This window comes from Piliocolobus tephrosceles, chromosome 15, assembly GCF_002776525.5.
Source record: "Piliocolobus tephrosceles isolate RC106 chromosome 15, ASM277652v3, whole genome shotgun sequence".
Taxonomy (NCBI): Eukaryota; Metazoa; Chordata; class Mammalia; order Primates; family Cercopithecidae; genus Piliocolobus; species Piliocolobus tephrosceles.
Genome location: NC_045448.1, coordinates 39,451,481 through 39,478,332, shown reverse-complemented (window position 1 = coordinate 39,478,332; position 26,852 = coordinate 39,451,481). Strand labels below are relative to the sequence as shown.

General features: G+C 38.3%; 1 protein-coding gene and 1 pseudogene across 2 annotated transcripts in view; both read left to right on the top strand.

Moving 5' to 3' along the window:
- Positions 1 to 26,852, top strand: part of MAP4K3 (mitogen-activated protein kinase kinase kinase kinase 3) — a 184,164-nt gene that overhangs the window by 30,027 nt on the left and 127,285 nt on the right. The window lies entirely within an intron of this gene.
- LOC111545447 lies at positions 11,997 to 12,094 on the top strand (annotated as a pseudogene).

Sequence of the window (26,852 nt, the reverse complement as noted above, 5' to 3'; positions counted from 1 at the left end):
CCCCCCCCCCCCCCCCCCCCCCACCCCCGTTTAGGCAGATAACCTTTCTCCTGAATGATTTTCTTAATGGTGTCTGGGAACTCCCCTGCTGCCTCTTGGTTGGCAGTAGCTGCTGCTTCTGTTTTCTTGATGTTTTTAAGCCAAACCACTTTTTCAAATTATCTAAACCATTCTTTGCTGGCATTCTCCAACTTTAAATCCTTTTTTTCCCCTTTAAGTTGTTAATAGAAGTGGTGAGAGCAGATATTCTTCCCTTGTTCCTGCTCTTAGGAAGATACTATTTAGGCTTTCACCATTTCCTTTGGTGTTAGCTTTAGGTCTTCTGTATATGCGATTTGCTAGATTGGCACAGTTCTCTTTATTTCCTGTTTGCTCAGTTTGTATCAGGAATGGATTTTAGATTTTATTTATTTACTTTTTTATTCTGTGGAGATGACCAATTTTTGTTCATTTTTGGTCTGTTAATATGGTGAATTATACTGATCGATTTTTCTAATACTAAACCTTGTATTCTTGGGATAAATACCACTTGATCATGATGTATTATCCCTTCTAACATTGTATTTGATTTGCTAAATTTTAAGAATTTTTTATGTTCATGAGGTATAGTTGTCTGTGGCTTTCTTGTAACATCTGTGTCTTGTTACCACAATAATGCTAGCCTCAATTGAGTATTCTTTTCTTTTAGTTTTTCTACTTAAGAGTAGTTTACATACTGCAATTAGTGTTGTAATATTCTGTTTTTCTGTGTACTATTGCCAGTGAGTTTTATACCTTCAGATGATTTCTTGTTGCTGATTAACATTCTCTTCTTTCTAATCAAAGTACTCCCTTTAGCATTTCTTGTAGGACAGGTCTGGTGTTAATAAAATCTCTCAGTCTTTGTTTGTCTGGGAAAGTCTTGATTTCTACTTCATGTTTGAGGGATATTTTTGCTGAATATATTATTGCAGGGCGAAAGATTTTTTTCCTTCCTCACTTTATGTCATGCCTCTCTCTCCTGGCCTGTAAGGCTCCCACTGAAAAGTCTGCTGTCAGATGTATTAGATCTCCAGTGTATGTTTTCTTTCCTCTTGCTACTTAAAGGGTCCTTTATCCTTGACCTTTGGGAGTTTGAGTATTCAGTGTCTTGAGGTAGTCTTCTTTGGGTTAAATCTGCTGGTGTTTTGAATAAACTTTCTACCCCTGTCTCTTTCTCTGCCTCCTCTTTAAGGCCAGTAACTCTTGGATTTGCCCTTTTGAGGCTTTTTTCTAGATCTTGCAGGTGTGCTTGTTTTTCTAATTCTTCGTTTGTCTCCTCTGTTTTCAAATAGCGTGTCTTCAAGCTCACTCATTCATTCTTCTGCTTGATCAGTTTTGCTATTAAGAGACTCTGATGTGCTCTTCACTGTGTCTGTTGCCTTTTCAACTGCAGAATTTCTGCTTGATTCTATTTAATTATTTCAGTGTCTTTGTGAAATTTACCTGATAGGATTCTGAATTCCTTCTCTGAGTTATTGTGAATTTTTTTTAGTTTCCTGCAAACAGCTATTTTGAAGTCTCTTTCTAAAAGGTCATATATCTTGGTTTCTCCAGGATTGGCCCCTGGTGTCTTTTTTAGTTTGTTTTATTTTTTGAGACAGGATCTCACTCTGTCGCCCAGGCTGCAGTGCAGTGGCATGATCTCGGCTCACTGCAACCTCTACCTCCTAGGCACAGGTGATCCTCCCACCTCAGCCTCCCAAGTAGATGGGACCACAGGTGCACACCACTGCAGCTGGCTAATGTTTGTATTTTTGGTAGACACGGCATTTCAACATGTTGCCCAGACTGGTCTTGAATTCCTGGGCTCAAGTCGTCTGCCTGCCTCGGCCTCCCAAAGTGTTGGGATTACTGGTGTGGGCATCGTGCCTGGCCTTGGTGTCTTACTTAGTTCGTTTGGTGAGGTCATGTTTTCTTGGATGGTCTTGATGCTTATGGGTGTTTGTTCGTGTCTGGGCATTGAAGAGTTAGTTATTTCTTGTAGTCTTTCTAGTCTGGGGTTGTTTGTACTTGTCTTTCTTGGGAAGGCCTTGCAGATATTCAGAAGGACTTGGATTTTGTAATCTAAGCTGTACCTGCAGTAAGGGGAAACCCAAGCCCGGTAACACTGTAGTTCTTGCAGAGTTGTAGAGTTACGTCCTTGGTGGTCTTCAATAAGATCCAAAAGAATTCCCTGTATTATAGGCAGTCTCTTATTCTCTTCCTTTACTTTTTCCTAAATAAACGGCATTTCTCTCTCTGTTCTGAGCTGCCTGGAGCTGGGGGAGGGGTGACACAAGGTCCTCTGTGGCCACCAGTACTGGGACTGTGCTAGGTCAGACCAGAAGCCAGCACAGCACTGGGTCTTGCCCAAGGCCCGCTGTGACCCCTACCTGGCTACTGCCTATGTTTGCTCAAGACCCTCGGTATCTATAATCAGCAGGTGGTGAAGCCAGCCAGGCTTGTGTCCTACCCTTCAGGTTGAGGAGTTCCTCTAGGCCCCAGGTGAGTCCAGAGATGCCATCTTGGAGCCAGGGACTGGAGTTAGAAACCTCAGAAATCGGCCGGGCACCGTGGCTCACACCTGTAATCCCAGCACTTTGGGAGGCTAAGGCCGGTGGATCACCCGAGGTCAGGAGTTCGAGACCAGCCTGACCAACATGGAGAAACCCTGTCTCCACTAAAAATACAAAATTAGCCAGGTGTGGTGGTGCAAGTCTATAATCCCAGCTACTTAGGAAGCTGAGGCAGGAGAATCGCTTGAACCCAGGAGGCAGAGGTTGTGATGAGCCGAGATTGCGCCGTTGCGCCGTAGCACTCCAGCCTGGGCAACAAGAGCGAAACTCCATCTCGCAGAAACCTCAGAAATCTTCCTGGTGTTTTATTCCACTGTGGCTGAGCTGGTACTCAAACCATGAAATGCGGTCTTTCCCATTCCTCCCTCCCCTTTCCACAGGCAGAGGATCCTCACCCATTGGCCACCACCACTACAGGCCCATGGGGAGTACTGTCAGGCTGCTGCTAGATGTTCACTTAAGACCCAAGGGTTCTCCAGTCAGATTGTGGGAGTGCTGCCAGGCCTAGGACTCACCATTCAGGGCAGCGGGCTCCCTTCTGCCCCAGCGCAGGTATGCTGTCCAAGAGCCAAGGCCTGGAATTAGGGACTCCAAGAGCCCACCTGGTGCTCTACCCCACTGTGGCTGAGCTGGTACCTAAGGTGAAAGACAAAGTCCCCTTTATTCTTCTCTCTGCTTTTCTCAGGCAGAAGGAGTTTTTTTTTTTTTTTTTTTTTTTTTTGAGACAGGGTCTCGCTCTGTCGCCCAGGCTGGAGTGCAGTGGCCGGATCTCAGCTCACTGCAAGCTCCGCCTCCCGGGTTCACGCCATTCTCCTGCCTCAGCCTCCCGAGTAGCTGGGACTACAGGCGCCCGCCACCTCGCCTGGCTACTTTTTTGTGTTTTTTAGTAGAGATGGGGTTTCACCATGTTAGCCAGGATGGTCTTGATCTCCTGACCTCGTGATCCGCCCGTCTCGGCCTCCCAAAGTGCTGGGATTACAGGCTTGAGCCACCGCGCCCGGCCTGATCTGCTGTTATTCTATCCATCGTATTTTAATCTCAGTTATTTTAGTTTTCATGTATTAATATGATTTGGGTTTTTTTCATATTCTGTGTTTCTGTTTAACTGGCTTAGTCTTTACTTCTTGCACTCTGTCTACTAATTCTATTTTTGAATCTGTTTAATTGATTTTTCTTCTTATGGGTTGTATTTTCTTAATTTTTTACATGATTAGTAATTTCTATTGTATTTCAGACATTGTGAATTTTACTTTATGCCCTGGATATTTTTGTTTTCCTGTTAGTATTCTAGGACTTTTTTCTGTGGTGCAGTGAAATTACTTTAGAAACAGATTGTTGTATTTATTTGTTTTTCTGAGATAGGGTCACACTCCTGTCACCCAGGCTGGAGTGCAGTAATGCCATCTTGGCTCACTGCAGCCTCAACCTCTCCTGCTCAAGCAAAACACCCACCTAAGTGCCCCAAGTAGCTGAGACTACAGGCATGGGCCACCATGCCTGGCTATTTTTTTGTATTTTTTGTAGAGACAGGTTTCGCCATGTCACCCAGGCTGATCTCAAACTTCTCAGCTCAAGCGATCCACTTGCCTTGGCCTCCCAAAGTGCTAGGATTACAGGCATGAACCACAGTGCGGGGCCTTGCAAGTATTATTTTGAAGCTCAGTTAGGTGGGAACAGAGCAGCTAGCAGCCTAGAGCTAATTTTCCCCAATACTAAGACAGTATTCTTCTGAGTATCCTACCTGGTGTCTCTTAAATTATGAAGTTTTCCAGTCTGGCTGATGAGAGCATGAACTATTCCCAACCCTTAAACATCTTTGGTAATTGTTCTCTCTCTTCCTTTCTGGTGGCTCTGCTCTAGGCCTTGTGTGTTTCCTCAAGGAATGGGGATTGGTGTTGAGCTGAAATTTTGAGATGAAGATGGACACCCCCCTCCCCTTCCTGTCTGGATAGTTCTCTCTGTTTTGGTACTCTGTCCTACAGATTCTAGCTGTCTTCGTTTTCCTGTATTCTTAGCTTCATCTTCTCAACTTAGGATGACCATCAGGCTTCATCTGGGTTCCCTTGCCCTGCACTGAGGCCTGGAAACTGTCTCTAGAATATATGCCGGGACAATTGTGAAGCTCTGTAGGATTTTATTTTTCTTTTTTAAGGAATCACTATAGTGTGCTGACTGATGTTTCATATCTAAAGACTGTTACATGTTTTGTTCATTTTTTAAAGCTTTTTCTTAGGTGAAAGGGTATAGCTGCTTTCTGCTACTGTATTTTGGCCTTTGTTTTGGAAGCTAAAAATTACTGTATTACTCATATAGTTAAAGACGAAATTACAGTGAAAATTATACAGTATCTATTTTGATGAAAAACGATTAAAGCTATAGATATAAATAAAGCAGGACTTCCAGTCGTAATCTATAATAATAAATTCATTTATTTAAAAAATAAAATGATTAAGTGTGAACACCAAGGAATTAAAGAGCAAACTCATAGGCACTGGAAATGTAAATAATAAGGAGGAACAGGAACTAAATGAAGGGGAAGACAGCGGGGGATCAATAAAACCCAAGCTCAACATTTGAAAAGACATGTAAAAAAAAAAAACCTGGTAAGAACACCCAAGAAATAAAAGAGAAGGCATAAATATTATTTGTTAATTATTATTGCAAATGTAAAGAGAGCATACCCACTAATTTAGCAGTACTTTAAAAGGTAATATTATGAGCAAGTTACGCTAATAAATGTGAAAACTTCGATGCATGGATGGTGGAGTCAAGACTGGAGACTATAGTATTCCAGAGAAGAGATTATGGTGGCCTGAACTCTAGGGCACTAGTAATAGAAACAGGTAAGTTAAAAACGTACAACAGACATTTATAATTCCATGAATGGAGGGATAGGAGGGTTAAGGTGCTGGGTTACAGGGTTCTCCCTTGGGCAATTGCAAGGTGTTGGGTGGTGTCACTACACCTAAGGAATAGCAGGGTTTTTGGGGGGATTAATTTGAGGTACATGGGTTTCGGTAGCATTGTCTAGTTGGTTATATGGGGTTGAGCTTACTGAAGTCTGGGTAAATTGTCTTATACACTTACCAGCTTGTTTTTCTTTTTGTGAGCGTGCCTTTAAATGTTTCCAGAAATATAAAATACCCTCTTTTTAAACCACATTAAACCCTCCCCCATATAAATATTATGTACCCGGCTAGATCTTAGATATGAGAACAAAGATCCTACTTAAACAGCAGTCTCTTGTAATAAACACTAAAATGTATGCTTGTAACAGGAGCCCTTAACTTTTTGGCATAGTTTCTATGTAAGAACTCAGATTTCTCTGAGTTATATGGCTGTGGCTTAGATTCTGATTCTCTAAAAATCATTGCCAGGCTTGTCTGACCCTGCTGCTAGGTAGCTAGGCAGGCTTCACTAAAATAGAGCCTCAAATCCTTTCATTTAACTACCTAAGTTCCTAAAATACTTGAAAATGAGCTGCACTCATTTATGTTACTGAGGTGCTACATGTAGACTTTTGTCTTCCTCTTGGCTTGAACAAAACTCCAAGTCACCTCAAAGATGGAAATGAGATGATTCCCATGTGTTTTTATTTATTTGAAGAGATGTGATGTGTATTAGAAATTGCCTTTCCCCTTAGGCTTTCATTCTTTGACTGGACTGGAGGCTGCTGCACACTACCTTAAGCCTGACAGTTTTAGCATAATCCTAGCCTGACCTGCACTAGACTGGCTATTACTAAAAACCTTTGTCTGTGTCGTCTGAAGTATTTACTGCCTGTCGCAAGTGGTACTCTTCTTGCTGACTTTTTTTTTTTTTTTTTTTTTTGAGACGGAGTCTAGCTCTGTCGCCCAGGCTGGAGTGCAGTCACGCGATCTCGGCTCACTGCAAGCTCCGCCTCCCGGGTTCCCGCCATTCTCCTGCCTCAGCCTCCCGAGTAGCTGGGACTACAGGCGCCCGCCACCGCGCCCGGCTAATTTTTTTTTTTGTATTTTTAGTAGAGACGGGGTTTCCCTGTGGTCTCCATCTCCTGACCTCATGATCCGCCCGCCTCGGCCTCCCAGAGTGCTGGGATTACAGGCGTGAGCCACCGTGCCCGGCCTTGCTGACTTCTTAGTGACATATAAAGTACAACTATAGCTTGAACAAGGTAAACAATGTGACTTTTTGTTACATAGTACAATATAAGTTTTCAAAGCATAGTACATTCTTTAGTTTTAATTGATAGATTGGAAATTTAATATGAGCATGTTGACAAGTGTGATTGCATTTGTGATGTTTATGTTTCACACAATTCTTCTTCCTCTTCTTTTTTTAAGGAGACAGAGTCTTGCTTTGTCTCTCAGGCTGGAGTGCAATGGCATGATCTCAGCTCACTGCAACCTCCGCCTCCTAGGTTCAAGCGATTCTCCTTCCTCAGCCTCCCGAGTAGCTGGGGCTATAGGTGTGCACCACCACACCTGGCTAATATTCATATTTTTTGATAGAGACAGGGTTTCGCCATGTTGGCCAGGCTGGTCTCAAACTCTTGACCTCAAGTGATCCACCCACCTCGGCCTCCCAAAGTGCTGGGGTTACAGGCGTGAGCCACCATGCCTGGCCAATTATTATTATTTTAATTATTCCTGGAACCATCAAAGGAAAGGCTTACACCATGGTTTAGTAAATTTTTTGGGCCAAATCTTAACTATGCCACCAATTTCTTATCTTTTTATTACAAATTTAATTAGTTTATAATTTTAATAAAAAATGCATTTATTTACATGGTTCAAAATGCAAAGTGCTGTTTTTAAAAAGTATCCCCTGAGAAGTCTTGTTCCCTCCCATCCCCGTCTGTCCCTTCTCCTTAGTTCATTATATGTATTACTATATTTTTATTAATTTCTGTTTATTCCTTTAGACTTTATGCAAAAGGCTAATTCAAATGTATTTTCTTATTTCCACCTCCTTTGACTCAAGATAACATACTAATACTTTGCACCCTGGTTTCTTTATTTTTATTCCATGGAGCTCTCTCTTTATATCAGTCAATACATAAAGACCTTCCTTATCTTTTTTCTTCTTTTTTTACTGTATAGTATTCATTTGTTGGTATACGCTGTAGTTTATTCAACCAGTCCTCCTTTTGCACTTGAATTTGTTCAGTCTTTTGCTATTACAGGCAATTTCGTAGTGATTAACCTTGTACATGTGTATTTCATATGTATGTAGGTTTCCTGATGTTTTTGTTTCCTAGAAGGGTGTTTGCTAGGTGAAAGGGTACATGCATCTGTAATTTTGATTGATATTATTGGATTCCCTTTATATACATCTTGCATTTTGCATTTCAGCAGCAATATATGAGGGTCCTTGGAATGCCCTCCTTTTCCTACAGCTTGACAAGTGGTTGGACTTAAATCAGATTTTGCCAACCTGATAAGAAACACTATCTCACTGTATATTTTTTGTTTGCATTTCTGTTTTCAGCTTATCATATGTTCAAGGGCCATTTGTATTTCTTTTCTTTTTCACATACTTGTCCGTTTTTCCATTGGATTATCTCCTCTATATGGGCGTATTTATGGACTTTGTATTTTGTCCCACTGGTCTGTCTATTCATTTGCCACTCGTATACTTTTAGTTGTTGAGGCCATATAAAATTATGTTGTTAGAGCTGTGTTCTCATTGCTCCTCATTTTCATAGTTTTCCTGGCAATTACTGCTTGTTTATTTTTCAATAAGATCTTTAGAATCAGCCTTTCTAGTTCCTGGAGGAAAAAAAATGGATACTTTTATTGGGTTTGTATAAATTAGAATACCTTAAGAAGAATTGATACCTTTATGATGTTTAGCCTCTCTAAGAATATGATTATAACTTTCTCTTTATTCAATTCTACTTTCATTTCTTTAAAGGGTTTTAAAGTTTTCTTTAAGTTTGCACATTACTGATTAAGTGAAAATATACAAATATTTAGTTGCTCTTGGAAATGAAGTCTTTATATCTTCTGTTGTTTGTATAATATGTTGTATATATGAAGACTATTGATCTTTGTATATTCTTTTTATAGGTTACTAGCTTACTGAATTCTCTTATGTTTGTAGTCACTAATTCTTAATATTGTTTTAAAGCACATTTTATGGAGTTGGTGAGTACTATATAGGATTTTTTTTTTTTTTTAGTACCAAAGTCTTGGTTGAGAGACTTAATACACGGTATATCCATTTTTACTGGTTTAGATATGTAGCATGGTGAACCTCAGCAAGTTTAAAAAGAATCATTTCTTTATTTTGACTTGAAATTTCAAGTTTTTTAATTGATGAAAAGTTGTCATTGATTGTGGCAAGGGGGATGTGAAATCCAACCATTTATTGGTATGTATTACGACTTAGCCAAGTCCAGTAATAGTCAGTACATAATACTAAATCATTCAAAAGCAAATGGTCTTTTAGATCAAGTAATAGATCTCTTAAATTGAGATGTATTTACCTTAGATAGTAAGAATGACTCTTTGGTCTCTTATAAGAGGTGAAGAGAGATGCTGTTTCTTGGTTAGTATTTTTGCTAAAATTATTTTATGAGAAGCACTTACTTTCATATGTTAAAAATTTGGAACTTGAAGTTAAAGCATAATAGTCTTGAGTAAAAAATATTGGTAGAAGTTCAGAAATGTAAACTGAATTGTCTTTTATTTTACCTAAGTGGACTATGGAATCTTAAGCTATTAGTATACAAATACTTGTAGGCCAGGTACAGTGGCTCACACCTATAATCCCAACGCTTCGTGAGGCCAAGGTGGGAGGATCACTTGAGGCCAGGAGTTTGAGACCAGCCTGGGCAACATAGTGAGACCTCATTTCTACATTTAAAAATTAGCCAGGTATGGTGGTACATGCCTGTAGTTCCAACTGCTCCGGAGTCTGAGGCAGGAAGATTGCTTGAGCCCAGGAGTTAAGAGGCTGCAGTGAGCTATGATGATGCCATTACATTCCAGCTGGTGCATCAGAGTGAGATCTTGTCTCAAAACAGACAAACAAAAACCCCCCAAAACCAAATTTGTATTTCCCTTCCCCTTTTTCTGATATTTTAATATTTAAGTATACATATATTCTCCATAATGAACGCTGTATCTATCAAGCTGAACTTTTTAACCGCTCTAGTCTTTTGTATACTAAAGCTTTCAGGTTTTAAATAAAGCATATATATAAAAATGCTTTGAAGAGTAATTGAAATCTCAGTTTCTTCCCCTCCTTTTGACTGAACAGATGGAAAGAATTATTTAATAGTGTTTCCCAGAGCCCTTAATAATGTAGCATATTTGAGTGATTCTTTGAATAACGAGTGTGAAAAAATTGAAAAATGAAATGTAGAGCACTGCAGTAGGTTTTAGTAAACAAAGTTTTGTTATGACACAGTAAATGGTAATGGATAAATAGGATAATAGGAGTGTCTTATATTTGGGAAATTACATTCATTCCAAAAGAACAAAGGCAGTAAGCAGGAAGACAAATTAATTAACCCTAATAGTGAGAAAGGGAGCTGAGAGTTTAGCCTCATGAGGTCAAATTATGTAATTTCTCTATTGTATAAGATAAGAGTTTCAGAAGCATTCCATTTTCTTTTTCAGATTAAAAAGAAGCCAGCATTATCAGACAGTGGAAAAGCTTATTAATACTTGCTGTGTAGCCTGAATAAAACCCTTATTTAAAAAATGTGTGTGTGTGTGTGTGTGTACGCGCATGTAGGTTGTTTGGTGAAATCCACTTTTTATATACTTGCTTAGATTTGTCAGCAGCAAGCTGTGTTGCTTAATTCCTCTGGTAATTTTTATACAGCAGAGCCCTTTGCAGGTGGGTTTCTTGCACATTATGATATTAGTACTTCATTATGAGTTGGTGTTATCTCTTGAGTGGAAACAATGGCATCCATCTCTTTTTTTTTTTTTTAATTAAACTGGATGTTAGAATGCTGGAAGGTTGTTTAATTTCATCAGTGTGTATCTGAACTAGTGTTTTATCTGGCTTTAAAAATAATTGCTGTCAGTGGAATCATTCTTTCGTTCCATTTTTGTTTCAGATGTTAAGAGTTAAATTGTGATTTTCCTATTTCTGGAAGAATAATTAGAGAGTTTGATGGATTCAGATTCCTTCTGTTACGCAGGAAAGCCCCTTTCCAGGCCAGTCTCAAGAAACTGTGGGAGGAGGATATAGCACTGACAAAGGGTGATAGAAACTCATTATTATCAAATATCTAGTTGCTGCCAGGCCTTTTTCTGTTTAGTCTTATCCTTGGCATCATAACCACATTCTGCCTATCTTATTCCCTGAAGTGGCCCTCTTCTTTTTTCCGTAATCTGGTCTTACATTTCTTTTTCCTGTCCATCTGGCCAAGCTCTTTTATAACTTATTTGTGCATATGCTGTTTTGATACTTGGCTGACTGAGTGAGCTCAGGTCTGGCTCTGTGGAGAGGAATGGCCCTCTTCCACTATCACCCCTTCCTTTGAGGACTGTTCTAGACACCTCTGGATTAAAAGCACAACAGAAAACATAGCTATTTATTCTTGGAAATAATTACTTAAGCAAAAAATAATGTGGCTCTTGTCAATTTTTTTTCTGGAGAACCACAATCTGGAAAACCTGGGATAAAGTAGAATTTTAAACCGTTTCTCTCCATTCCCATTAAGTGACCTTAGAGCAAACTGTCCTCATTTCAGGCTTGCTGTAGTGTAGCGTGTCCTTAGAAGTTGTTGTGCCTTTCCCTGGCTCTTCCTTCATGTTTCTCCCAAGATTACTATAATGTAATTGAAGTAAAGGTCCAGCAGTAACAGAAGCAAATGAGATGTTGAAGGGTCTTGGGAACAGGAGAAATGTGAAAACAGTGGTATTCATATTGGTCATTCTCTTGTAGTAGGCAGATTTTTAGTGAGAGGAATAATGGTAGAAAAATTTTTATAAAGCATAACAAAAGCTTCTAATATTGCTAGGAGTGCTTTGTAAGAGTAATGTTCAAAGCCTTGATGGAGCTTAGTTATAAATAAAGTTAATTTACTTTGAAATTTTGTGTCATGAAAAAACATATGTATTTCCTTCTCATTTCACTGATTTTAATGAAAGATATACAACTGACCCTTGAACAAAGCAGGCTTGAACCTGAACTACACACATCCACATATGCAGATTTTTTTCAACCAAACTTGGTGTTTGTGTAATGTGAAACCCATGTATATATGGCTGACTTTTCGTATACACAGGTTCTGCAGGGCCTGCTATGGGACTTGAGCAAGTGTGGATTCTGGTATGCATAAGGGTCCTGGAACCAGTCTGCTGCATATACCAAAGGTCAAGTGCAGATCCAGCCCTCAAATAATAGGCACAAATTCTAGAAATTGGTTCATTCACCCCAGATTTAAACATAAGTGATCTTAAAAAATGTAGTTTGGTGCTCGCTTTGGGAGCACATATACTAAAATTGGAATGATATAGAGAAGAGTAGCATGGGCCCTGCGCAAAAATTATTTAAAAAAATTAAAATTTTAAAAAATGAAGTTTGCTATACATAGCTTTTTTTAAAAAAAGGATAGATTGTAATGACTACAGGTAAAAATGGGATTCTGAAATGGATAGGTTCTAAGTTTTATGACTGATACATTTAAAAAGTATATTCTCTTGTAAGATGGAAATTATCTTAAGTAAAAGACTTCTAAGGAGATAAGAGATTTTATTGGGTAGAATATGTTGTGTTTTTATAATATACTTAATCGGGACTACCATCAGCTTTGTAAACATTCTGTTTATTTTACATATTTGCCACCAGTTTGTACATTTTTGTGTTTTATTCTCTACATTCACAGGTGAAGTCCTCAGTGATTTAATGAAAACATTTTCTCATGAGCTCACTTATCAGTTTCTCCAACTCAAAACAAATTGGAGGTGGGGATACTGTACACACTGTCAGTAAGAAATAACCACTAACAGCCTGATGAGAGAGAGGGAGAAAACCAAAATGCCTCAAGTTAAGTAAGCAAAACAGTCCAGATCTACTTAGAGAAGTGGTTCTTAACCTTATGGACACCTGTCTTAGTCCATTTTATGCTGTTATAATGGAATACCGGAGACTGGGTAGTTTATAAAGATCACAGATTTATTTGGCTCACAGTTTTGGAGGCTGGAAAGTCCAAGAGCATGGCGATGGCATCTGGTTAGGGCCTTTGTACTGTGTCATCCCATAGCAGAAAGTGGAAGGATAAGGGTGAAAGATCGAGAGAGCAGAAGGGAGCCAAACTCACTTTTATAACCAACTCAGTCTCAAGATAAACAACCTGCTTCCTCAGAAATGACATTAATTCATTCTCTGGCCTCATGACCCAGTCACCCCACCTGCCAATACTGTTACATTGGGGATTCCGTTTCCAACACATGAGCTTTGAGGGACCCATTTAGACGATAGTGACACCTAATGGAGTCTGTAAACATTTTTCTCAGCAAGAAGTATAAACATTTATCAGTTTGTATTCAGTGTCAGGAACTCTTGGGCTCACTGAAGCCCAGCCTTGGGCCCCAGGCTAAAAATGTGATTTAGTATAGGGGCAAATAGCTTTATGTGTCTAATTTAAGAGCATTGCTTTGGGATGCTTTGTAGATAATTTATATAATAGGAAATATTGAGTTAACAGAAAATGTTAAATTTTGTACCACACACTTAATAAGCGTACAATGTTTCTTTTTTAAATTAAAAAATATGCATTTTTTACTTAACATTTATCCCATTATCTGGAAAACTTAAGTCTTCATTCCCCAGGGATACTGGTTAGAGAAGTAGTATTCTGTATTTGCATTAAATAAGCTTCACTGTAATTTTTGTTTTTGTTTTTGTTTTTGTTTTTGTTTTTGTTTTTGTTTTGAGTCAGAGTGTTGCTCTATTGCCAGGTGAGATCTCGGCTTACTGCAACCTCCATCTCCCGGGTTCAAGCCATTCTCCTACCTCAGCCTCCTGAGTAGCTGGGACTACAGGCGCACGCCACCATGCCCAGCTAATTTTTGTATTTTTAGTAAAGGCGGAGTTTCACCGTGTTGGCCAGGATGGTCTCCATCTCTTGACCTTGTGATCTGCCCGCCTCGGCCTCCCAGAGTGCTAGGATTACAGGCGTGAGCCACTGCACCTGGCCCACTTTGACATTTTAATCAGTGATGTCCAGGAGACTTTTTGTACTAGTGAGATTATGAGCATCTCTTCCCAACTCCACGTTCTGAAATGCCAGGTTAGTAGGTTGTGATCTGCCTTGGTGGGAGTGTTTACACCACGAAAATGTTACAAATCAATGCTTATTCTGCCTTCATTCCCCCAAGCTGTGTTTTTAAACATTTACCAGCGCACAACTGATTTTAATTACTCATTCAGCAAACATATTTTGATCACCTGTTGTCTTTCAGGCACTGTTCAAGGTGCCAAGGATATAGCAGTGGATAGACAGTGTTTACTTAAGTGAATGTATTTTTCTAAATCCTAAATTTTCTAATAAATTGGGGAGCTTTTAGGGATCCTTAGTCAAAATAATGGTGGGAGATGAAGAGTCAAACAAAAGTAATTGGTTTTCTTTGCTACAGAACTTTCAGAATCTTTTAATGTGCTGGTGTGCACAGCAGTTGATCTCTAGGAGGACAGTATAGTATGTATTCTTTCTTTCTTTTTTTTTTTTTTTTTGAGACGGAGTGTTGCTCTGTCACCCAGCCTGGAGTGCAGTGGTGCGATCTCGGCTCACTGCAAGCTTTGCCTCCTGGGTTCACACCATTCTCCTGCTTCAGCCTCCTGCATAGCTGGGACTACAGGCGCCTGCCACCACGCGTGGCTAATATTTTTGTGTTTTTTTAGTAGAGACGAGGTTTCACTGTGTTAACCAGAATGGTCTTGATCTCCTGACCTCGTGATCCGCCCGCCTCCGCCTCCCAAAGTGCTGGGATTACAGGCTTGAGCCACCGCACCTGGCCTATAGTATGTATTATTTCTAATACGTAACCAAGAACTCTGTTTTTTTTCCAGAATATATGTAACACATTTCAGAAGTACTATTCTGCTGCTCCAGGGCAGTCATATCCCACATGTTAGAAATTGGTGAATGAGGTCATTACTCAAGAGATGTATGTAGGTCAGAGTATGGGCAGGATTTCTGAAGACAGACTTTCCCATCGTGTTTATAGGGTGATTGATTTTTAGGTTGTGGATTGAGTTATTTTATTGATGTTTGCCTGAACTGTCCTGTTGTATTTTCATTTTCAGTATTTTTTTTAAAAAATTTTATGTAAAACACTGCTGTACTTATATTGTTGTTAAACTTAGAAAAGTGCTTTTTCTTCTGATCTCCAGTTTCTAATTTGGGGACACTTAATGATATATGTACATGAATTTCTGCCACTACCTACTCCCTGTTGCTAGACTTTTTCTCAGCCCTGGGCATCCCTTCCTCCAGTGCCTCTCGCTGAAATGGGAGTCTCTTAAACACCATTCATGCACCGTTTCACCCTTGTTAGACTATGGTGTTTCTCAAGTGTGATTGATAGACTGTTGATTGAATCAGTCACTTGAGTGGTATTAAAACCATAGGTTCCTGGGGCTCACCTCAGATCTGCTGATTCAGAATCTGTGTGGTGTGGAATCCAAGATTCTGTGATTTAAAGCAGATCTACCAGTGGTTTGTATTGAGTTGTTTGATTTCCATGCTGAGTTGTTTAAATTTCATTTTTTGGTAGGTGCATACAGTATTTCTCAGTGTGGGTGCTATTGGCATTTTGACCAGGATTATCGTGTGGCACTCTGAAGGCACCACAGGACTTTTAAAATCATTGGGTCCTACCTACCAAATATTATCATCCCCCATTATTGAGACAACCCAAAATGTCCCTCCACATTTCCAAACACCTCCTTTCCATTTTTATGGGGGTAGTACCCTCAGTTAAGAATCACTGTTATATACTACTTTCATTATTCTAGATGTTGCTCCTAATAATTTAATATACATACCTAACCTAAGACCGCAAACTATTTACTAAGTCTGTCCACTTCCCAAACTGTGTAAAGTCTTTAGAGCAATTTAACTGTACTTCACCTTCCCATTTCCATGGTATTTTGCTCCATATCTGAGTTCTAGTTTTTAAAAAAGTGCATAGACATTACTGTTTTTTGCAGTCATCAATGTTTATCTGTACCCAGGATTGCTAGTTTATTTGATACTCCTTGCATTTTAAACTTTCCTTCTGAGTCTTTTTTGATCCTGAAATACATCCTTTAGAAGAATACGTTATTGCACATCTTTTGGCGGTGAACCCTTGGTGTTTGTTAGAAAATGTCTTTATTTTGCCCTATTTATTGAATGATGTTTTTACCTGAGAATATAATTCTAGATTGACTTAACTTTTTTTCAGCTCCATATTCTACAGTGTTTCTGGCTTTCTTTTTTCTCTGAAAAAGTCTTAATTGTTGTTCTTTTGTAGATGATCTGATTCCTTTTCTCTGAGTGCTTTTAAAGATTACTTCTTTTTATTTAGTTTTTTTGTGGTTTCATGTAGTGTGTCTAGATGTGGATTTCTTGTTTATTTACTCTCCTTGAAACTGTGTCTCCTGAATCTGAGGTTTTATGTTTTTTACCCATTCTGGAAAAATTTCAGCCACTGTCTCTTGAAATATTGGTTCTCTCTTCCTTCCTTGTTTAGTTAGATGTATGTTATATCTTCTTGTTCTATTCTTCGTGTCTGTTAATCTCTCATTCTATCTCTTGCTCTCTTTGCTGCTTCAGATCTGTCATTTTGTCTAATTTTATGTCTGTGTACGCCAGTTAGGTTTTTAATTTCATTTTTTATTTCTAGAAATTCTGTTTTGTTCTTTTTATCCTGTCTGCCAAGTCATTTTTGTTAACCTCTTGTGTCTGACCCATGTATTTATTTATTTCTAGTGTTAACTTTAAAAAAATCTGACCTATGTATTTCATACCTTCTTTTATTTCTTTAAACTTTTAAAGCATATTTGATTGTAATGTTATGTATCTTTTAATTCCTAAAGTTTAACTTCTGTGAATTTAATTTGGTTTTTCATAGTTTTTACTGCTCTGGTGGTTTGTTTCCTTTTGTGCTTGATAATTTTGTTTTAAGCTCATATCTGTCTAATATTATTACATAGTAATTTCTTGGAGTATGGGTAGAAGATGTGTTTATCTACAGAGAATTTGTTTCTCCCTCTGCCAGGTGCCTTGTGTTACCACCAACCCAGAAACAACTTAAATTTATTTCTTGACTTGAGGCTCCTGGCCCTCGAAATCAGTGTAAATTTTAACCCTAAACTCAACTAGGGGTAGGCTTGTAATTATGGATTTCCGGGGAAGATACTTCGATTCTAGTGAAGGCCTGATTTGAACAAATTGCCTGTTGTGGACAGAGCCCTTTTCCCCAACCTACCTATGGGGAGTGACTCTTCAAGGGCATTGCTGGTTTTATGCAGTGGTCTCAATTTCAGCTTTCACCACATCTAATAAAAATCAAAACTGAAGTCCCTAGATTCCAAGTTTAATCTAAGGTCGTGGCTTGAACTTTTGTTTACAGCTCTGATTTTATTCAGTAAATACATTTAACAGATTTTTAAAAGCTGTTTATACTACATCTCTTTGTGCCACCTGTGAATTTCTTTGCTTGTGAGTTCAGCAGTACGTGTAAAAGAGTGTTTGTTGTGTCTTGTCTGCTATTTCCAGATATTTGTAATGAAAGGATATTTTATATCTAGTCTAACTTATTTTCGAAAGTGAAATCTTGGAAGATGTTTATGCCCATTGGGGTCTGAGCACCACTGGGCTAGAGATGCTACTGCTATTGCTGCTTTAGTGCAAAGTTAGAATTGGCTACCTCATCTCTTATCGTTTCCCAAACTCGGTGCTACTGTTAAGTTTTATCCATATTATTGGTTTGGTCTACCAGTTACCATTTAAAAGTGTTACTGATATGGAACAGGTACATTTTTGAATTCCAAAATTCAGAATTAAACTTTGAAATGCAAATTACTGATATGTTGGAACTGTCTGTACTCCTGTTACTCACAGTTTATTTTCCATGTCGATATCCAATTATTAGCTGCGAAGTGCATTTTTTGAAGGTTAACGATAGCCTCAATCTGTTTTTTTTGTTTTTGTTTTTTTTTAATTGGGACTATGTAGTCCTAGAATGTAGATCTTTAATGATCTGGTTTTAAGAAACAAAGAGCCATTCAAGTTAACTTAGGAAAAGAGAGGCTATTGTAAAGATACATGATATATGGAACTGGAAAGTTGTCAGGAACTCAAGGCAGCTTGGAGATCTGCCCTTTCCTCATGGTCTTGTAATTTTCTCTTTCCACCTGTTGAGTTCTTTGCTCTTTACTGATTGTCTCTTCATTGCATCTTTTCTATTTCTTCAAAACTTCACTTTATGCCCAAAGCCCTGCGTGCTGTGACACTGACACATAGCATGGTCTCACAGTGAGTTACATTGCATGGTGGTGCTATTTCTCAGTATTTCCAGTTTCAGACATTTTAGAGTTGTGCCGTGTAATACAGTTATCACTAGCCACACGTGGCTTTTAAAATCCAAATTGAAATTATGTATAGGGTCTGTATGCTGATAACTGCAAAGCACTGATGAAAGATATCAAAATCTAAATAGAGACAACTGCCAGCGTGTTCGTGGATTGGAAGACTCCACATAGTAAATATGTCAGTTCTTTCCAAACTGATCTATAGATTTAATGTACTTCCAAATAAAAGTCCCAACAGCAGATTTTTTTTTTTTAAACAGACAAGCTGACTCACATTTATATGGAAAGGCAAAGGACCTTTGTTGCCAAAGCAACGTTGAAAAAGAAAAAGTTGGAGGAATCACAAAATTATTGTGATTGTAAATTTAAAATTTACTATAAAACTACAGTATTCGGCCAGGCCTGTGTGGTTCATACCTGTAATCCCAGCACTTTGGGAGGCCAAGGTGAGTGGATCACCTGAGGTCAGGAGTTGAAGATGATCCTGGCTAACATGGCAAAACCCAATCTGTACTGAAAATACAAAAATTAGCTAGGCATAGTGGCGTACCTGTAGTCCCACCTACTTGAGAGGCTGAGGCAGGAGAATCACTTGAACCCAGGAGGCGGAGGTTGCAGCGAGCCGAGACTGTACCACTGCACTCCAGGCTGGGCAACAGAGTGAGACTCCGTCTCAAAAAAAAAAAAATTACACTAATCAAGACTGTATAGTGTAGGTAAGAGATAAACACATGATCAGTAGATCAATATAGATCAACATGAGGTCCAGACATAGATCCACACAAATATAGCCAATTCATTTTTGACAAAGGTGGAAGTCAATTCGATGAAAGGAAAATTGACTTTTCCATAAATGATAAGAAAGAGTTGGACATATACATGCAAAAAAAGTACCTAAACCTGAACTGTACACTTTACACAAAAATTATCTCAAAATGTATTATAAAACTAAATGTAAAAACATAAAACTTTTAGAAGAAAACTCAGAAGAAAATGTTTGTGACCTGGCGTTAAGCAAAAAGATCTTGGACATGATACCAAAAGCACAATTCATTGGACTTTATCAAAAATAAAATCTTTTGCTCTGTGTATTTGTTTGGTAGGGCTGCCATAACAGAATGCCACCGACTGGGTGGCTTCAACAGTAGAAATTTATTTTCTCATAGTTCTGGAGGCTGGAAGTCCAAGGTTAAGGTGCCAGCAGGGTTGGTTTCTCCTGAAGCTTCTCTCTTTGGCTTGCAGATGGCCGCCTTCTTGGTGTATCTTCACATGGCCTTTTCACTATGCATGTATATCTCTGGTATCTCTTCCTTTTTCTTAAAGGGATGTCAGTCTTGTTGGATTAGGGCCATATAACTTATTTAACCTTAATTACCTTTTCAAATGCCTTTCCTCTGAATATGGTCACGTTCTAAAGTACTAGGGGTTAGGACTTCAACATATGAATTTGGTAGGGAACACAATTCAGTTCATAAATTTTGCAAAAAACGCTGTTAACAAGAATGAAGAATAAGTTACAGACTGAAGAAAACATTTGACTGGGCGCAGTGACTCATGCCTGTAATCCCAGCACTTTGGGAGGCCAAAATGGGTGGATCACCTGATGTCAGGAGTTCGAGACCAGCCTGACAAACATGGTGAAACCTCATCTCTTCTAAAAATACAAAAAAAATCAGCCAGATGTGGTGGCAGCTGCCTGTAATCTTAGCTACTTGGGAGACTGGGGCCGGAGAATCGCTTGAACCCGGGAGGTGGAGGTTGCAGTGAGCCAAGATTGTGCCATTGCACCCCAACCTGGGCAATAAAAGCGAAACTTCGTCTCAAAAAAAAAAAAAATAGCAAATCATATATCTGACAAAGGACTCATATATAGAATACATATATATGAAGAACTCTCATAACTCATCAGTAAGAAAATAAGTATTCCAATTAAAACATGGACGAAAGATGGAAAACAGTTTATCAAAGGATGGCAGGTAAGCACATGAATAGACTAAGAGCATCATCAGTCGTCAGGGAAATGCAAACTAAAACCACCCTGAAATAGCATTTACATACCTATTAGGATGGCTGAAATAAATACAATGCCAATTCTTGGCAAGGATGTGAAGCAACTGGAACCCCACCATGCGTTGCTTCTGGGAATGAAAAATGGTACAGTCACTCTAGAAAGTTGGGCAGTTTCTTATAAAGTTAAACATATACCTACCATATGATATGATCTAGTCCCACTCCTGGGTATTTGTGTAACCTGTATACAAATGTTTGCAGCAGCTCTTTCCGTATTTGCCAAAAACTGAAAACAATCCAGATATCCTTCAACTAGTAAATGGATGAACTGTGGTAAATCTATACAGTGGAACACTACTCAGCAATAAAAAGGAACAAACTAATGATATATGCAACAACTTGGTGAAAGAAGAGTCTCAAGATGTTATATAATGAATGAATTTATATGGCATTCTCAAAAAGAAAAACTATAGTCATAGAGAACATGTTAGTGTTTCCAGGGTTTAGGGAGGATTATGACTTCCATTGGAGTTTTTGCAGTGATGGAATTTTTCTATTTCCTGATGGTGGTGGTGGTGGTGGTGGTTACGTAATCTAATACATGTGTTTACATTATTAGAACTATATCTTTAAAATCCTTTTTATTGTCTGGTAGTTAAAAAATTAAAAACTCCAAATTTTTAATATTTCATTGTATATACACGTATAATTAAACAAAATTCAGTTTTTCACTTGCACTGGCCATTTTTTTTTTTAATTTCAACTTTTATTTTTAATTCGGGGGGGTACCTGTGCAGGTTTGTTAGCTGGGTATATTGCATGATGCTAAGGTTTGGAATACAGTTGATCCTGTCACACAGGTAGTGGGCATAGTAACCGACAGTTTTTCTTTTCTTTTTTTTTTTTTTAATACATTTTCATTTATTTTTGTCTTGTGTTGCTTTTATCAATGATATATAATTTTCAGTGTACGGTTCTTTTTTTTTTCTTTTTTTTATTATTATACTTTAAGTTCTAGGGTACATGTGCATAATGTACAGGTTTGTTACATATGTATACTTGTGCCATGTTGGTGTGCTGCACCCATCAACTCGTCAGCACCCATCAACTCGTCATTTACATCAGGTATAACTCCCAGTGCAATCCCTCCCCCCTACCCCCTCCCCGTAATAGGCCCCAGTGTGTGATGTTCCCCTTCCCGAGTCCAAGTGATCTCATTGTTCAGTTCCCACCTGTGAGTGAGAACATGCGGTGTTTGGTTTTCTGTTCTTGCGATAGTTTGCTGAGAATAATGGTTTCCAGCTGCATCCATGTCCCTACAAAGGACACAAACTCATCCTTTTTAATGGCTGCATATTATTCCATGGTGTATATGTGCCACATTTTCTTAATCCAGTCTGTCACAGATGGACATTTGGGTTGATTCCAAGTCTTTGCTATTGTGAATAGTGGCACTGGCCATATTTTAAGTGATCAATAGGTACATGTGGTATGGGGCTAATGTATTGGATAGTGCAGATACAGATCATTTCCATCAATGTAGAAAGTTCTTTTGGACAGTGCTGCGTTTTCTTTGTTTTGTTGTTGTTGTTGTTGTTGTTGTTTTGAGATGGAGTTTTGCTCTTGTTGCCCAGGCTGGAGTGCAATGGCGCGATCTCAGTTCACTGCAACCTCCGCCTGCTGGGTTCAAGCAATTCTTCTGTCCCAGCCTCGCGAGTAACTGGGATTACAGGTGCATGCCACTACGCCTGGCTAATTTTTGTATTTTTAGCAGAGGTGGTGTTTCCTCATATTGGTCAGACTGGTCTCGAACTCCTGACCTCAGGTGATCCGCCCACCTCGGCCTCCCAAAGTGCTGAGATTACAGGCATGAGCCACCATGCCTGGTCTGAGCCACCACGACCGGCTGACAGTGCTGTTTTAAAGCAAGGATCAGCAAAGTTTGTCGATAAAGGGTCAGATAGTAATACCTAAGTCTTTGTGAGCCATATGGCCTCTGTCTCAGCTACTCAACTCTGCTATTGAATTTTTTTTAATTTTTAATTTTAATTTTAATTTTTTTAGACTGGTCTTGTTCTTTTGCCCAGACTTCAGAACAGTAGTGTGATCATAGCTCACTACAGCCTTGATCTCTTGGGCTCAGTTGATCCTCCTGCCACCTCAGCCTCCTGGGTAGCTGGGACTGTAGGCACATACCACCAAGACCAAGCCTAGCTAATTTTTGTATTTTTTGTAGAGACAGGTTTTCACCATGTTGCCCAGGCTGGTCTCAAACTCCTGGGCTCAAGCAGTCTGCCCACTTTGGCCTCCCAAAATGCTGGAATTACAGACATGAGCCACCACCTGTGTACCAGTAAAACTTTATTTACAAAAATAGACATGTTTGCAGATCCCTATTTTAGAGAATTTGCCCTATTTCCTATTTTCATGTCAGCTCAGGGTTTGTTGGTAGAGTAACCTTATAATTTACCATCCAAATGTAATAAATTTTTAATTGTTTAAGAGTGAACACAGGCACTGTTAATAATTGTACTGGTACAATAGGCATAACCAGGAGTACGCTGGGCAAACCAGAGATGAATGTCACTCCATCAGTTTTCCTATGAAGTGGTTGCCCTTGTTACCCAGTCTCAGGCAGTTCCTTATAAAAGCAGCATGAGAACGGACTAATACGCCTAGTCTGATCAACTATGGGAAAGCGAACATGAAACCATCCCTTCAGCAGTGAGTATGGGTTATCCATTTTCTTCTGAAAGGGAGTAGTTGAATGGGAGGCACCCTGAGGTTTGGCTGGTCTGGTACACTCAAAATAGTCTGTTTTCTCTCCACAAGCCTTTGCTCATGCTTTTCTTTCTGTGCCCTTTCTCCCATCCCTTTTCTGTGTTTTTCGTAATTCAGGCCATCTTTTCAAACCTCTGCAAAAATGGTATCACCTTCGAGCAGTCATTCCTGTAATACCTTTTCAGGCTTACAAGTTGGTAGTTATGTTTTATAAAAGTCAGTCACGTAGTGCTTTAAACTGGATCCCCAAACCTGGCTGTGTATCAGCAGTACCTCAGTAGCTTAAAATATAGAATCCTGGGTCCCATTCTTAATTGCTTGACTTGAATTCAGAATGTATAGCAATATTTTGTTATTGTTTTGTTTTGTATTTAAACTCCTTATATGATTTTTATATAACTGGCTATCTGATTCAGTATTTGGAATCTATTGATTTAGGCTAAAATTATTTGATATAAACATTGACTTTTAGAGTTAGAAGGAATCTTAGAAATAGCCTTTTTTCACCTTAATATCTTTAAATTGTGGGCAGAGGGGTCAGGAAGAAGACACAAGGGAAATTACTTACTTAGATCCCATTGCTGGTTACTGACAGAGCCAAGACTAAATGTTGTTAGCTGTCATTCAGACTTAGATTCATATTCACATTGGACATCCCCTTCTATATAGTAAGGTTTCAATACTCCAAGGGGCTCAATACATAGTAGATGATGGTCAGATGTTTTACTAATAATGATTGTTTCTAACCCATTTTATGTAGTACCTAGCACCTCAAGGAATGCCTTTCTGATAGTTGGAGATAATTCCCCAATCAGCATGAAATCATCTCAGAAAAATTCTTTCCAAAATAGTTCCAATCTGAATGGCCTCTAAAAGGCTCACTGAATCAAACTAAATTCTGGTACAACTTTGAAAGTTGGTACTTTCCAAGAGCCCCTCTAAGCCGAGATCAGTCTAGACCTGTAGGATTTTCCTCATCAGTCCACTTTCATTTTAGAAAGGTTACCCAGAATCTATGGGAGTATGTGGTGGGGGATGTGTATACCAAAATAAGATGTGGGACCAGGGTCAGGAAAAGGCTTGTGGCAAGTGGTGGTAGCCTAAGCTGAGCTTCAAAGGATGTCTGTTAGGCCAGGGGAGGGACCTGGAATAAAAGCGTGGATAGCTTTGGGAAATGGCAAGTTGTTTAGTTTGGCCAGAGGATAAAGTACAAGTTAGGGAGTGACTAGAAATATAGATGGGGGCCAGATTAAAATGTAGTATTTCACAATTTCATATCCACAGGCAAAATAATGAAACTGAAGCCCTATCCGACACAGTATACAAATTCACTTAAAGTAGATTATAGACCTAAATTTAAGAAAACTATAAAACTTAGAACTCTTAGAAAAGAAAGTAGGAAAAAAGTATTTGTGACCTTGGGTTAGGCAAATGGTTTCTTAGCTGCAACACTGAAAACACAAGAAACAAAAATTAGTTAAGTTGAACATCATCAAAGTGAAAAAGTTTTGTGTTTCAAAGGATACCCATAAGAAAATGAAAAGAAATCTTGCAGAATGGGAGAAAATATTTGCAAATCATGTGACTGATAAGGGATTTATATCCAGAATATATATAAAGAACTCTTACAAGTTAACAATTTAAAAACAATTTATAATGGACAAAGAATTGAATAGACAGTTCTCCAAAGAAGATATTCAAATGGAAAATTGAAAACAGGTCCACACTGATGTTTGTGTACACTGATGTTTATAGCACCGTTATTCATAATAGCTAAAAAGTGGAAACAACCCAAATATGGCATTTCCATACAATGGAATACTGTTTGGCAGTAACACATAAATGAGTTTGAGACATGGATGAACCTGAAAACATTACACCAAGTGAAAGAAACCAGAGTCACAAAGGACCACGTATTACTTGATCCCATTTACATGAAATGTTTACAGTAGTCAAATCCATAGAGATGGAAAGTAGATTAGTGGTTGCCAGGGATTGAGAGGTGGAGGAATAGGTAGTGACTGCGAATGGTTCTGGGGTTTCTTTTTGAGGTAATGAAAATGTTCTAAAATTAGTTAGTATAATTACATAACTCTGAATATACTAAACACCACTGAATCATACACCGTGAAAGGGTGTACTTCATGATATGTGGATTCTATCCCAGTAAAGCTCTTATAAAAAGTGCTGTATTTAGTGAAAGCTTTAAATACTCTGACAGGGAATTTGGATTTTTGTCTTTAAAGCAATGATGTGTACTCTTGCGGAGTTATAAGTCGAGAACAGCATGATGAGAACATCACTGTGGGAGCATTTGAAGAATGGTGGTCAGATCAGTGTTGCAGCAGACTATATCTAGCTGCTCAGAATATTTTATCCTGTTTTCTGCCCTTAACAAATATGAACATTTTATGTTACTAATTCTGAATTCAAAATTTTTAACTTTATGCATGCTAATATTTTATAATTTCTATCTTGCTCTTCTTTTTAAAAAATGAACTGCTCAAGGTGATTGAAAAAAGAATAGCAGTTGCAGAATGTTATAATACTGATTTTTAAATTTACCTTTGTGTGTAACCTTGACTACTGTCAATTTAGAGATAGCAAAATATGACTTATTTTAGCCAGAAGACCAGGATTCTTGGTGAATCATAATGCTTTAAAGACCCTTTATTAATAAACATGGATTTTTAATAAAGAAAGGCTTAGAAGTGAAGTTTCTTAAGGGCTTTTTAATTATCTCTTTCCCCTTCTTTTTGTGAAATATCTTAATACTGCCAAATAAATTACATATTGGAAGATATTTCTAACATGATAGAAGGCAAAAGAACAGTAATCATTTTAGCTCCTTTTTTTTTTTTAATTAACCCTAAAAAACTGTAATTTAAAAAGTGTTAGCCTTTAGGAAATTCTAGACTGATTTACCATTTGAAATAATTGTATTCATAAGTCAACCCTACAGTAAATATTGACCTTGGTAAACCACTCATCAGTAGTTAGTGTCATAATTTTTCTGTTAAATATATGCTGATGTTAACTATTTGTAAATCTATTTTTAGAAGAGTACATTGTGTACAGCAACCATTTTGGACAAATACTGTGTAACTTGTAAATAGAGTGTGTGCCCTCCTGTGGTCATTGGTAACAAAAATCTCAGCTATAATCATCCTAGCTTTCTGAGTTCACATTTGTCTGCTCTTCCATAGTAGAATCACCCGTACTCTGAATTTCTTCTCAGTAAGTAAAAAATCATAGCATAATTTTTAAATGGTGGCAGTTGTCTTATTTGGAGGAGATGCTAAAGGAGAAGCCTACCAGAGAAAAGATATCAAAGTGTGAGGAGAGGCAAGTAGTTGTGATGGTGCTTGAAAAGCTTTATGACTATTATACCTGAATATTTTTCAGATACACTCTGCCTCCTTTACAGAATGCTCCCAGAATGATATTCTGGTTTTATTTCTATTTCATCATTTATATCTCTTTTTTCTAGAGAAAGGAGCAAGTATCCAGCACTGTCTATTTGAAACATCTATCCCATTTTATGGAAATTAAGTTTAATTTGAAATAAGTGTTCAAATCTCTTTTGTACTACCTTGAGTGTTTATTAGTTATGGGGATTTTGTTTGAAGGAACAATTGTTAAATGAATTTTCCCTGCAAATTTTATTAATTTATATGAGATCTTTTAATATCTTTGGTCTTCTTAGGGTTAAATGGTTAAATTTTATATTTTCAGCAATGACTGTGTCTCATATCTTAGATCCTTGGCTGGTATTTTTAGTGCCCTAGTATTCTTAGAAGAATGCCACTATTAATGGTATTATCACCTCTTGCCAAATGATTCACTGATTTTCACCAATCCATTAATAAGAGAGTGTTGCAACTAGGAATAATTCTGGTCACATGAATGGATCTTTCTGTGATCAGGCAATGGCATGTATTGTTCTTCACTGGTGAT